Source organism: Orcinus orca, chromosome 4, assembly GCF_937001465.1.
Source record: "Orcinus orca chromosome 4, mOrcOrc1.1, whole genome shotgun sequence".
Lineage (NCBI taxonomy): Eukaryota > Metazoa > Chordata > Mammalia > Artiodactyla > Delphinidae > Orcinus > Orcinus orca.
This window is the reverse complement of record NC_064562.1, coordinates 24776145-24791157: the sequence shown is the minus strand read 5'-3', so window position 1 is coordinate 24791157 and position 15013 is coordinate 24776145. Positions and strand designations below refer to the sequence as shown.

The window sequence follows — 15013 nt, the reverse complement described above, 5'->3', positions numbered from 1 at the left end:
AATTTTCTTAGACCAAACAGGACTGATGGTCAGGACTGAGTGTACATCAGTTCAGTTATTCTGATAGAATTTTTTTTTTAAGATTATTTATTTATTTAAAATTTATTTTATATTGGAGCATAATTGATTTACAATGTTGTGTTAGTTTCAGGTGTACAGCACCAAAGTGATTCAGTTATGCATATACATATGTCTATTCTTTTTCAGATTCTTTTCCCATATAGCTTATTACAGAGCAGTGAGTAGAGTTCCCTGTGCTATACAGTAGGTCCTTGTTGGTTATCTATTTTATATACAGTAGTGTGTGTATGTTAATCCCAAACTCCTAATTTACCCCTCCCCCGCTCCCCTTTCCCCTTTGGTAACCATAAGTTTTCTATGTCTGTGAGTCCGTTTATGTTTTGTAAGTAAGTTCATTTGTATCATTTTTTAGATTCCACATATAAGAGATATCATATGATTATTTTTAAAATGACCCTTTCCTAACTGCAGAATATTCTTTCAATTTGTTCTGTTGCTTCAACACATTGTATGTTGTTGTTGTTGGTTTTTTAACATCTTTATTGGAGTATAATTGCTTTACGATGGTGTGTTAGTTTCTGCTTTATAACAAAGTGAATCAGTTATACATATACATATATCCCCATATCTTTTCCCTCTTGCATCTCCCTCCCTCCCACCTTCCCTATCCCACCCCTCTAGGTGGACACAAAGCACCGAGCTGATCTCCCTGTGCTATGCGGCTGCTTCCCACTAGCTATCTATTTTACATTTGGTAGTGTATATATGTCCATGCCACTCTCTCACTTTGTCCCAGCTTACCCTTCCCCCTTCCCGTATCCTCAAGTCCATTCTCTAGTAGGTCTGCATCTTTATTTCCGTCTTGCCCCTAGGTTCTTCTGACCATTTTTTTTCTTTTTTTCTTTTTTTTTTAGATTCCATATATATGTGTTAGCATATGGTATTTATTTTTCTCTTTCTGACTTACTTCACTCTGTATGACAGTCTCTAGGTCCATCCACCTCACTACAAATAACTCAGTTTCATTCCTTTTTATGGCTGAGTAATATTCCATTATATATATGTGCCACATCTTCTTTATCCATCCATCTGTTGATGGACACTTAGGTTGCTTCCATGTCCTGACTATTGTAAATAGAGCTGCAATGAACATTTGGGTACATAACTCTTTTTGAATTATGGTTTTCTCAGAGTATATGCCCGGTAGTGGGATTGCTGGGTCGTATGGTAGTTCTATTTTTAGATTTTTAAGGAAGCTCCATACTGTTCTCCATAGTGGCTGTATCAATTTTCATTCCCACCAACAGTGCAAGAGGGTTCCCTTTTCTCCACAGCCCTTCCAGCATTTACTGTTTGTAGATTTTTTGATGATGGCCATTTTGACTAGTGTGAGGTGATACCTCATTGTAGTTTTGATTTTCATTTCTCTAATGATTACTGATGTTGAGCATTCTTTCATGTGTTTGTTGTCGGTCTGTATATCTTCTTTGGAGAAATGTCTATTTAGATCTTCTGCCCATTTTGGGTAGGGTTGTTTGTTTTTCGATATTGAGCTGCATGAGCTGCTTGTAAATTTTGGAGATTAATCCTTTGCCAGTTGCTTCATTTGCAAATATTTTCTCCCATTCTGAGGGTTGTCTTTTCATCTTGTTTATGGTTTCCTTAGTTGTGCAAAAGCTTTTAAGTTTCATTAGGTCCCACTTGTTTATTTTTGTTTTTATTTCCATTTCTCTAGGAGGTGAGTCAAAAAGGATCTTGCTGTGATTTATGTCATAGAGTGTTCTGCCTATGTTTTCCTCTAAGAGTTTTTTAGTGTCTGGCCTTACATTTAGGTCTTTAATCCATTTTGAGTTTATTTTTGCGTATGGTGTTAGGGAGACTTCTAATTTCATTCTTTTTCAGGTAGCTGTCCAGTTTTCCCATCACCACTTATTGAAGAGGCTGTCTTTTCTCCATTGTAAATTCTTGCCTCCTTTATCAAAGATAAGGTGACCATATGGGTGTGGGTTTATCTTTGGGTATCCTATCCTGTTCCATTGACCTATATTTCTGTTTTTGTGCCAGTACCATATTGTCTTGATTACTGTAGCTTTGTAGTATAGACTGAAGTCAGGGAGCCTGATTCCTCCAGCCCCGTTTTTCGTTCTCAAGATTGCTTTGGCTATTCGGGGTCTTTTCTGTTTCCATACAAATAGTGAAATTTTCTGTTCTAGTTCTGTGAAAAATGCTGTTGGTAGTTTGATAGGGATTGCATTGAATCTGTAGATTGCTTTCGGTAGTAGAGTCATTTTCACAATGTTGATTCTTCTAATCCAAGAACTTGGTATATCTCTCCATCTATTTGTATCATCTTTAATTTCTTTCATCAGTGTCTTATAATTTTATGCATACAGGTCTTCTGTCTCCTTACGTAGGTTTATTCCTAGCTATTTTATTCTTTTTGTTGCAATGGTAAATGGGAGTGTTTTCTTAATTTCCCTTTCAGATTTTTCATCATTAGTGTATGGGAATGCAAGACATTTCTGTGCATTAATTTTGTATCCTGCTACTTTACCAAACTCATTGATTAGCTCTAGTAGTTTTCTGGTAGCATCTTTAGGATTCTCTGTGTAGAGTATCATGTCATCTGCAATCAGTGACAGCTTTAATTCTTCTCTTCGGATTTGGATTTCTTTTATTTCTTTTTCTTCTCTGATTACTGTGGCTAAAATTTCCAAAACTATGTTGAATAATAGTGGTGAGAGTGGGCAACCTTGTCTTCTTCCTGATCTCAGTGGAAATGGTTTCAGTTTTTCACCATTGAGGATGATGTTGGCTGTGGGTTTGTCATATATGGCCTTTATTATGTGGAAGAAAGTAACCTCTATGCCTACTTTCTGGAGGGTTTTTATCATAAATGGGTGTTGAATTTTGTTGAAAGCTTTCTCTGCATCTATTGAGTTGATCATATGGTTTTTCTCCTTCAATTTGTTAATATGGTGTATCACGTTGATTGATTGGCATACACTGAAGAATCCTTGCATTCCTGGGATAAACCCCACTTGATCATAGTGTATGATCCTTTTAATGTGCTGTTGGATTCTGTTTACTAGTAGTTTGTTGAGGATCTTTGCATCTATGTTCATCAGTGATATTGGCCTTTACTTTTCTTTCTTTGTGACACCTTTGTCTGGTTTTGGTATCAGAGTGATGGTGGCCTTGTAGAATGAGTTTGGGGGTGTTCCTCCCTCTGCTATATTTTGGAAGAGTTTGAGAAGGATAGGTGTTAGCTCTTCTCTAAATGTTTGATAGAATTCGCCTGTGAAGCCATCTGGTCCTGGGCTTTTGTTTGTTGGAAGATTTTTTTTTTTTTTTTTTATGCGGTACGCGGGCCTGTCACTGCTGCGGCCTCTCCTGCCGTGGAGAACAGCCTCCGGACACGCAGGCTCAGCGGCCATGGCTCACGGGCCCAGCCACTCCGTGGCACATGGGATCTTCCCGGACCAGGGCACGAACCCGCATCCCCTGCATCGGCAGGTGGACTCTCAACCACTGCACCACCAGGGAAGCCCTGTTGGAAGATTTTTAATCACAGTTTCAATTTCAGTGCTTGTGATTTGTCTGTTTATATTTTCTATTTCTTCCTGGTTCAGTCTTGGAAGGTTGTGCATTTCTAAGAATTTGTCCATTTCTTCCAGGTTGTTCATTTTATTGGCATATAGTTGCTTGTAGTAATCTCTCATGATCTTTTGTATTTCTGCAGTGTCAGTTGTTACTTCTCCTTTTTCATTTCTAGTTCTATTGATTTGAGTCTTCTCCCTTTTTTTCTTGGTAAGTCTGGCTAATGGTTTATCAATTTTGTTTATCTTCTCAAAGAACCAGCTTTTCGTTTTATTGATCTTTGCTATTGTTTCCTTCATTTCTTTTTCATTTATTTCTGATCTGATCTTTATGATTTCTTTCCTTCTGCTAACTTTGGGTTTTTTTTGTTCTTCTTTCTCTAATTGCTTTAGGTGTAAGGTTAGGTTGTTTATTTGAGATGTTTCTTGTTTCTTAAGGTAGGATTGTATTGCTATAAACTTCCCTCTTAGAACTGCCTTTGCTGCATGCCGTAGGTTTTGGGCCGTTGTGTTTTCATTGTCATTTGTTTCTAGGTATTTTTTGATTTCCTCTTTGATTTCTTCAGTGATCTCTTGGTTATTAAGTAGTGTGTTGTTTAGCCTCCATGTGTTTGTATTTTTTACAGATTTTTTTCCTGTAACTGGTATCTAGTCTCATAGTGTTGTGGTTGTAAAAGGTACTTTATCTGATTTCAATTTTCTTAAATTTACCGAGGCTTGATTTGTGACCCAAGATATGATCTATCCTGGAGAATGTTCCATGGGCACTTGAGAAGAATGTGTATTCTTTTGTTTTGGATGGAATGTCCTATAATTATCAATTAAGTCCATCTTGTTTAATGTATCATTTAAATCTTGTCTTTCCTTATTTATTTTCATTTTGGATGATCTGTCCATTGGTGAAAGTGGGGTGTTAATGTCCCCTATTATGATTGTGTTACTGTTGATTTCCCCTTTTATGGCTGTTAGTATTTGCCTTATGTATTGAAGTGCTCCTATGTTGGGTGCATAAATATTTACAATTGTTATATCTTTTTCTTGGATTGATTCCTTGATCATTATGTAGTGTCCTTCTTTGTCTCTTGTAATAGTCTTTGTTTTAAAGTCTTTTTTTCTGATATGAGAATTGCTACTCCAGCTTTCTTTTAATTTCCATTTGCATGGAATATCTTTTTCCATCCACTCACTTTCAGGGTGTTATGTGTCCCTAGGTCTGAAGTGGGTTTCTTATAGATAGCATATATACAGGTCTTGTTGTATGTTGTTTAATGATGGTTTTTTCATGAATTACTTACAAACCTTTCTCCCACTAAACTGTTTTTCTTGAATCCTTTCTATTTATAATGGTTTCTCTAAAGTCTCTGATGTACCCTTCCTTGCAATCGGAGCTCAGTAGATGTTTTCTGAATTGGATTGAATATTTACAAGAGCAGACAGGGGTCAGTTGCTTTAAGTGAATCTTGAAGTATCCCAATTTCTTGGAGGACATATTTAAATTAAAACCCCCAGCAAAGTCAAAGGAAGCTACTGCAGTGGGGTGAGAGGGTACTCATTCTCCTGAAATGCTGTTTAATCTTTTTCTCTTACCTGCCCAAAGACCTAAAACAACTCTTTATTTCCTTTGCCATCACAGAGTGTGACTAATAAATCAGCAAATCAAGTAACAACCAGTATGGTAAGATTTTAATCATTCTACCATGTGGCTCATCAGGGCAGTGATTTTCAAAGGGGTTGCAAGATTTTTTTTAAAAAAGGAGAACAATGATAATAATAGTAATAGTAATGTTCATGATTATCTTGGCTAACATTCATTAATTCTGTGTCCTTTCTGTGTATTTATCTCACCTATTTATCCTGTCAGTTCTATGAAGTAGAAAGAATTAGCATTCTGATATTACAGATGAGAAAGGAATGTTTACAGAGTCTAATTTCCTTGCCTAATTTCACACAGCTAGTAAGATGTTTTGGTGATTGCAGTTATATGACTGTTCTTATAATGACTGTTACAGTCAAATAGGCAACGTTGCTTTTAACTGTTAACATTTCTTCAGTCAAATAACTTTCTTAAGGGGTGAATTTAAAATTCTTACCTATCCATGTGATAGTCCTTCCTGGAGAGCTATGGCTTAGACTTGAATTTCTTATCTTGCAGTGTGAACATTCTGATAATGATGCAATAAAATCTTTTATGGGACACTCCTCAAGATGGTTATATGCTAAGGGAAGGAAAAAGATATATTTTCATAACTTTTGACTCCTATAAAGTACTTTTCTCCTCAGTGCAGCATAGAAAAGCTCTAAAATTGCAGCTCCTAAGGAGGGTAATCTGCAATTATTTACTAAGTCAATCCACAATATCTCATTTTATCATTTTTGTGGAAAGACAGAATAGAAAAATACCCAGACTTGCACGAATATTTTAAAAGCCATACTCGCTGGGGGAGGGAGGAAACTAATTTAGATAATTGCAAATTCCATTTCAGTCTGTTGCATTCCAAGTAAATGTTCTGTCCCAACATGGATTACATCTTATCTTTTGAAATGATTGAAGCTAATTCTTTCCCTTGCTCGAGTGCTAGTCTTGTTCCCATGTGAGAAAAGAGAGAGAAGCAAAGAAAACAGGGCTGAGGATCTGTGGCAGTCACCCTTGTTTTCAGCTGCAGGGATGAGGGGGCCTTTGGGGAAGTTATTTGTCATTTAAAGCAAGTGGTTCCCAAGGCAGCTGCTGAACGGAGCTGAATATTTTGTTAAATGATTTTCTTCTCTGACCTTTATTACTAATAAATGTTTTTAAGAAGCATTTAAAGGGTGAAAAGAAAGGTTGTTTTTATTAATCTCTTTTCTTTTTTACCCACAGAACCCAAAGAAATGGTGTCACCTGGCAAGAGATCTGCTATCCTTTATGAAAAATCAGACCTAGGTAATGCTTATTTTAATATATATATTAGTCTGTTTAACTCTGATACATTCAACTGGTTGGTTTTTCTTGATTACTGGTTTTAACTATGGAATAATCCATCAAAAAAGTAAATCATTATCTGAAAAGTAAAAGGAATGATTTTTGATGACCATCATATTTAGGAAGTGACCAGTAAATTTTAAAATATATGTTAGGTTGAAGCACTGTGGTTAATGATGAATTTTCCAACACTACTCTTGCATTTATGTTAATGTGTGGATAGGATCTTGACTGGAAGATTGTACTCTGTTTGGAAATAGGTCCAATTAGTGTATTACATTTACAAATGGTAGACAATAAGAGAATGAGATTCTTTTAATTAAAATTTTCCTCTTACTTAAGCATCAGTCAGATGGCTTTACATATTATTTTTTTAATAGACAAAAAAGTTCAGTACAAATTCCTAGAAAAACTTCATCGAGTTTGACGAAGACACTCTTACACAAAACATATATTTTCTTTGGAAAGATTGAATTATATCAAATAGTTGTTGAATAGCATGCCTGATTATACTCAATGATTGCATATTTAGTTGCTAAATTTTCTAATTGCTATGTGATTTGTTTATATATGTTAGCCTAAGAATATGAACAATCATGCAAATATTCTAATGACATATACGTGTAAGCAAAGTGGGGCGTAGATGCAGATATAAAATGTGTGTATGATTTATGAATAAAGGTGATGTCTCAAAAGAGTTTTTAATAGAAAAGTTTCTGAAAAGTTAGAATTGTGTTGGGAACTAAACCCATCTATCAATACTATCTGCTTATATAGCTATGAAGATATGATGTCGCTTTGTATATAGCAACGCACATACTGGATTTGTTGAAATGTGTACTAGGTCACATACTAATTGGAACTAACTGGGTTCTATTTTTGACAAATTGTCGAATTCCTATAAAACAAATGAGTGCTGAAACAAAGGAAGCATTTGAATTTAATGGACATCAGCAGAAAACTGGTTTATGAACTTTAATTTGCAGTGGAGCAAAAATAGTTAGGTTGAATTACAAACTGGGGTGTTTCTACTTATTTTTGGCTTTTAGTTAATGCTTCAAGGGAGGCGTAAACCCCTTAAGGAAGTAGCTTCTCTCCTGTAATGTTGATTTTCAATTGTAGGTCCACTATACTAAAATGTTAAGTCAAACTATAAGGCATTTTTAAATGGTTAATGAAATCAATGGAGGGTTTCCTTTAGCTTAGAACTATTAACTGTGACTCCCTAAAGAGAGGCATTATAATGAAAACTAATACCTAGACAGTAGGTGGAAGGGGTTGAAGCTGAGTGCTGTGATATAAGCATAGGGAGATGTATGGTAGAAAAATGCTGGCTGAGGCGGAATCAGTAGAAGATGACACAGTAAAGACAGAGAAGGAAACACACTGAGTGAGATGGAGCTAATGAAGAGCGCACAGACCACCCAGGATGCATTCATGTGAAATTTTTCTTTTTTCAGAAGTATGTATATACTAATACATTCAATTTTGTTAGGCTTTGATTTCATTTATTTAAGATAGGAATAAACTTACTTCAAACTGAATGTAGCAAAGAAGGAGTTGCGGTGTAGGAGGGAAATTCCCATTAATGTGGCAGAATACCCAGCATCATGTACCTGGAGTAACAAAGTTTGCTTCTCCCCTATGTGCCAATAAAGAACCAGTTCTGTATATTGACAGTCCAAGCGCTCTGGTCTGATAACACTCCCAAAGAGATTATACTCTAGGATGCTGGCTTTTGTGTGGAGGTTGGGAGTGACGTGTGAAAGAGTAACTGGGGTGGGAGAAATGGTGTTCATGTCATCACCTCTTTAGGTTGGTCCTTTGGACTCATTAAAATAGGGGTGTTTGCAACTTTATAAAATATTCCTGTTAATAAGGCAAAGATGCTCTGTCTCTATTATCCTAAATGGGATATATGCATTTAAATTTCAGTGTTTAAATAGTAGAAGTTCAAGGCATATTAGTGAAGGTGCTAGTTTTGGACAAATGGGACCATTCAGCCTTTCTCAGTTGCACGCGATGACTAACACACTCATTTTGTGTACCATTAACTCTGGCAATGGGGCTCGGAGAGCAATCTTTTGGGTTAACAGGAACTTTTGTGTGTGCAGATACCTGGAAGTTCTACATTTGACTTTTTCAAAAAGGGTCTAAAATAAGTTTTCATGTAGTGCTTCGCTATGTAAAGTTATTGATGTCTGTTGGTCACAATATTCTTAATTTTGTTGCCCCAAAATAGAGGCAACTTAACCTAGTTGGGTTAAAATATCCTTCTCTGTACCTAGTAAGATTATGCACAAAAATAGAGACCATTATTCTGTTCTATTTTTACACAGGTTTATATGTCCTGGAAATAAGTTGAATTTCAATTAAGAAATTTTCATGTTTGTAATTTATTTGTATTATGTAGGAATATTAAGTATTATTTTCATATATATTTAACTTTCCTGTAGGAAAGTGAAATGGGATATTAAGGGTTCAGCAGTTTTTTGATGTACTCTAAATACATTTTTGATAATTGAAAAGAAACTGTTATAAGGCTAGTATACAGCGTTCTTTATGTTCTAGGGCACTAAGAAATAAGGTATAAATATATTGTTTAGAGATTGGTTTCACTGTGGTTTATTATTATTGGCTGTAGAATATTTTGTAGGTGTAGCACACGTTGAAAATTTTTTTAAAGAATAAAATTCTTCTGATATTTTAAGAGCTTATTACAAATTATATTTTATATTATTTTTTATAAACTACTATAAAGTAACAATGGAAAGTAAAGCATCACATTTTCAGGTTGATTAATAAGTTAATGACCATGAATTACAATGAGAGTTACAAATACCTCTACACATGTGATGAAAGGGGTGATGTAATTGTCACGATGCTTGGACTCATTCACATAGGATAGACACAGTGCTTTACAGAAATAGGGCTATAACATCAGGCATATATGCTCCAAAAGAGAATTTAAACTGAAAGTCAGAGAACAAATAATTGAACACTTTCATTGAGAAATGATTAAAAAGTAATTCTTAAAGAGGACTTTATATGAGGAAGAGTTATTATGATCATTTTTATGAATTTGCCTTTTTTTATGATTTTCATCATTTGCCAAAGTTCTTGGTACTCTTTACTTTACTCTTCTGAGTATTAGATTCTGTGGGATACTCCATCTTTTTAAAACTTTAAAGAAAACTCCCAAGAATAGTCTTGACGGAATAGTCATACAGAAGCCATAGCATTGTCTAGAATTGTCTCCTGCTAATGTTCAAGTTCTTGCATCGACTCCCCACATATGTTTCTTACCGTATTGGTTTCTCTCTTACTACACTGTATACCCTAAACATTCTTGTCTTTCCTTATGCTGATAACTCCACTCAGAATGTCCAGTCTTCTTTTCCCTTATTCCAAAGCCTACATACCTTAAAACTGTTCTTTAGGGGGCTTTCTGAGTTCCTCATCATGCTACAACTATTTCTCTTCCTTAACCCATATTCAGTCCGTAAAGTAACCTAGATACACTATCTGTCACACTGTCACTGATTTGCGTATATTGCTCTGTAGTAGCTCTTTTGTGTGTGTGTGTTTAAATATGTATGTATATGTACATACAGAACTTTATTATGTGTAAAGATACACACACAGACATGGGACTTTTTTTCCTTCAGTGAGACTGTAAGGAAGATCCTTCTGTCTTCTACTTTTACTCCCACTTGTGAAATAGACTTCGAAGGAATGAGGTCCTTGCATCTCTAAGATTTCCACCGAAGGAATATTTAAAAGGCTACAAGATTCCTTTGTACTATGAGAATTATAATTTAGCAATGTTTTGTATTAATTAGGACTAACTTGAGAACCTTCTCTCCTGTTATCATATCTTTTCAATGTGAATAAAATCTAAATTCAAATATACTAATTTATAAGGCAAATAATTTTCAACGCTTGAGATACACTCCCGGACTTCTCTGGTGGTGCAGTGGTTGGGAGTCCACCTGTCAATGCAGGGGACACGGTTCTATCCCTGGTCCAGGAGGATCCCACATGTCGCGGAGCAGCTAGGCCCATTCGCCACAGCTGTTGTGCCTGTGCTCTGGAGCCCGTGTGCCGAGACTGCTGAGGCCTGCGTGCCTGGAGCCTGTGCTCTGCAAGAGAAGCCACCGCAATGAGAAGCCCGTGCATCGCATCGAAGAATAGCCCCCACTTACCGCAACTAGAGAAAGCCCGTGCCCAGCAACGAAGACCCAATGCAGTGCCCCCCAAAAATTAATTAATTAAAAAAAAAGTATACTCCCTTCACCAAAGGGACATTGCCTAATTCGATCACCCATTGGCTTTGTACCACTTTGCACATGTGATGGGAGGAAAATCTAACCTGAGCTACTCCACAAAGACACTTTTGCCTAAGAGTAAAACACTACCTATTTCATAGCTTACATTAGAATCAATAGGGGAAAAAAGTTATATTGTAATTTGCCACCTCATTCATCAATTCAGTGTTTACCTACTGTACTCACAAGTGCTTTAGGGGGAGTGGGGTATGTGTAGAACTTGAGTCTTTCTCTTGTTTTACACACACACATATGCACCCCTTATACACACATACATACAGACATATAGAGGCTACAGAAAATATCTTTTAACTTGCTTGTAGAAGTTATCTCTATGCTCCTTACCATTTTTCACATCAATATCAATTTCATCATTCATGTGAATAGTTGGAAACGTTAAAGCAGTCCCTGAGAGCTATTCTTAAGTTTTCAATAGTTATTGAATCTCATGCATAGGGATTTCATGGCCATTTTGAATGTGCAGGTATGTTTGTGGACATGCAGTCTGAAATAACATATGCTCAGCTCTACAGTCAAATCTCTTTAGGCTGGCACCCTAAAAGTACCTAAATGCTAATAGGTGTGGAAACTGGGGACGGACTATGGTTATTTGGGAAGTTGAGATAAAATTAGGACTGTTAAGATCAGGACAGGGCTTTTGGGAATTGGAGCTTTCAGGGAACTGGCAATTCCCAGTAAACGACACAGGACTGTGAGGGTAAACGGTTCCTTTAAGGCTTTAGCAGATGTGTTGGTTTTCCTTTCTTCAGTTTTGCAGTAGTAGCCTTACTTTGGAAGGGGAAGCACGTCACTGGAGGCAGAGTGGTGTGAGCAGAGGCAACTAATTTGTAACATGGGCTGTCCACTAGACTTTGAAGGCGCATTATGTATGCATGTCTGTCCCTTTCTCTCTCTAGATTTATCTTTTTAATGCGTATAACGTTTAAAAAATTATGCCACTAGATGTCAGCAGCAGCCTCCTAGGGTTCCTGTGGCCTTAATTAGTAATAAAATTGGTACTTCATTAGAACATCTTACCTGAGGATAGTAAGTACCTGTTTTGCAGGTTAAAAAAATATTTTTTGAGATATGAGGAGGAAGACTACAAGCATCATAAAATATTTAAATAGTGTTTCAACTTGTTTTTGTTCACTTGTGACAGGTTACTTTTACTTCCAGTATTCTCTCTACCAATGAGATGACATGAAGAATATGTGTAAGGCTGAGGAATTGCTCAGAAATTGGACCTGATGCCAAAGCTTGAAATTTCTGTTTTAATGCTTTATGATTCATTTATGCTGCGATGGCACGAATATTTGTGCTTTGGGCTTGTTTCATTCTGTTTCTGTAGAAGCATTTTTGGAGCTACAGCCTATCAGAAGATGGGGTGGTATTAATTTTTCAGCATCTGCATCTGTGCACTGTTTCCTTAGTAATGTCTAAACTTTCCTGGATCTGTGCTCTCTTGTCACAAGATACTCAGAACATTTTGATAGATGCCAAAGAGCATTATGGGTGTTTGCTCACCAGTTGACAAAGAAAACAGTGTAGAAATACGAAAAGAATGTGATTTTTCATGACATATAATACATGTAATTGTCGAGTCCTTAAAATGGCAGGTAAAAGTATAGCAAATGCTTTTTTTCCCCCCAGAAATTAATAAAAAATCATAGTATTGGTCAACGTTCAATAGATACTAGTAATGTTATTTTAAATAATGCAGTTAATATTTGGTCAAATCTGACTCACATTACCAGGAAGATTCAGAATAATCTGCTGGATTTTAGTTATCAGTTGAAACTCAGTCTTAGGTGATTAGTTAGGAGTTGACTAAGCACCAAGCAGATTTTTAAATGGTTATGAAAAAGGTATGAAAAAAGATTCCCATTTGGAACAACTCTTCTGGAAAAATTTTGCTTTCAATGCATTTAAAAAAATACCTTAGCAAAAGTTGGAAAAGAGAATTGTGGAAACATTTCCTTTCCTGAAACCAGTTTTACCAAGGAATATACTAATTGTAGATGTTACACCCTTATCACTTTTAAGATTTTCAAAAAATTGTGTTAGTTGGTTCGGGGAGGGGGCTAAGGAAATAATTCCTTTCACATTGAACTTGTTATATTTGAGAATTATTGGTTTACGAGATTATCAGCAAGTTTCTTATTTTCTGCCTTTCTGTTTTAGAACTGCTAGTGAAAAAGACTTAACCAAGATTTTCCCCAAGACTGTGGTTGTTATTCTTTGATTATGTTTGTAGGTGATGAGGCAAACATTTGAAATCATGCTGCCGTTACTTGACCCATGTAATTTCCTCAGATGGAGCAGGTGCAGTGAGTGCCATTAATACATGGAAGGTACATTATTAGCCAGATGTTCAGTTAAGGCACTCTCAGCATTGAACCTGGTGCGGAAGCACACAGCTTGCTTGAGTATAACAGTCCCTCCTGTGCTTCCAGAACTTAACCCTCCAGAAGGGGGTCAGGACTGGGATGGGACCAGGGCATCTGTCTTCAGTCTGTCCCTCTCTTCATCATTTGCAGATAGTTCAATGACACAGATGTATGTGAAGTCTTTTTCTTTCTTTTTTTTTTTTTTTTTGCAGTACGCGGGCCTCTCACTGCTGCGGCCTCTCCCGTTGCGGAGCACAGGCTCCGGATGCGCAGGCTCAGTGGCCATGGCTCACGGGCCCAGCCGCTCCGCGGCATGTGGGATCTTCCCGGACCGGGGCACGAACCCATGTCCCCTGCATCGGCAGGCGGACTCTCAACCACTGCGCCACCAGGGAAGCCTGTGAAGTCTTTTGAGTGAGAGTTGCTGCCAGTTTCAAAGTGTTTTAGCTCCACATCAAGAAACTAACTCCCACTTCCATATGCACCAATGCCTTCTCTTCAACCTGTTCTTTTGCCTGCGTGTTGACACGGATTAAGTTAAAGCAGACAGAGGGTCAGGTTCCCTTTGGGTGGTTCCAGAAGTCCAAACAGCTCAGCCTGACGTTCAAAGACCACTTCTCTGCTGCTGCATCTCAAATCCTCCCAACCTCATTTCCACCCAATTCCTCATCCAGGTGTGGCTTCGTACCCCGTACAAACTGGTTGAGTCCCACGCCTGTGTATGATTGACTTATTTCTACCTCGTTGACTTTGCATTTGCTGTTACTTTTTTCTCCGCTCCCCAACTTCTTATTCTTCATTTCAGAAAGCAGAGTGTGGTAGGGACACTTCTCAGGAGCCAGATGGTCTGCATTCAAATTCCAGATTGCTGATTTATTAGCTTATTGCTCCTGACCTAATGCAGGCTGTTTAACCCAGGGGATCTCATATTGGTTTATTGTGCAAAACTGTTCAAGAAAAATACATAAATAATTGAGTTAATGTTAATATTAACTTAGCATATTAATATTAACTTGTAATAGTTACTGGCACATAGTAAGTGCTTAATATGTTAGCTACTATTAATTCTATCAAGTCAGTATCAAAATTCACTTCCATAAAATTTAGCCTCAACTCTTATCCTTCTTCATACAGTGATTATTAATCTCATCGGTGTGTATTTGCAGCTCTACCTGCCCACCCACCAATACTTTTATATTTGACTATCTATACAACTGGGTGTATTATTTTCCTCTTCAATAAAGTAGGATAGGGCTTCCCTGGTGGCGCAGTGGTTGAGGGTCCGCCTGGCGATGCAGGGGACACGGGTTCGTGCCCCGGTCCGGGAAGATCCCACATGCCGCGGAGCGGCTGGGCCCGTGAGCCATGGCCGCTGAGCCTGTGTGTCCGGAGCCTGTGCTCCGCAACGGGAGAGGCCACCGCAGTGAGAGACCCGCGTACCGCAAAAAAAAAAAAAAAAAAAGTAGGCAAATACTACTTGCCACAGCCATACCTAGGGTATGAAGACACAACTGGAGAACAGGAGTAATAACAGGATTGGTGAGAGTTATCACTCAGCCTGCTTTTGTGATGTGTAAGGAACTGAATTAGGAGATTTCTTTCCCTTGTGTGATCACATAACACCATACACGTGTTTGCTGGGTGATGACCAGAGAGGCAATGAATTCACATTTTTTGAGGATGAGGAGGTGGCAGAACATCCAAATACAAAAGTCA

General features: G+C 37.4%; 1 protein-coding gene across 1 annotated transcript in view; it reads left to right on the top strand.

Annotated features, from left to right (window-relative positions):
- The window catches only part of INPP4B (inositol polyphosphate-4-phosphatase type II B), a 725833-nt gene that overhangs the window by 131082 nt on the left and 579738 nt on the right, over window positions 1-15013 (top strand). The window contains exon 2 of the mRNA XM_049709519.1: window positions 6478-6540. The gene's annotated coding sequence lies outside the window, so the exon portion shown is untranslated. The remainder of the gene's footprint in view (window positions 1-6477; window positions 6541-15013) is intronic.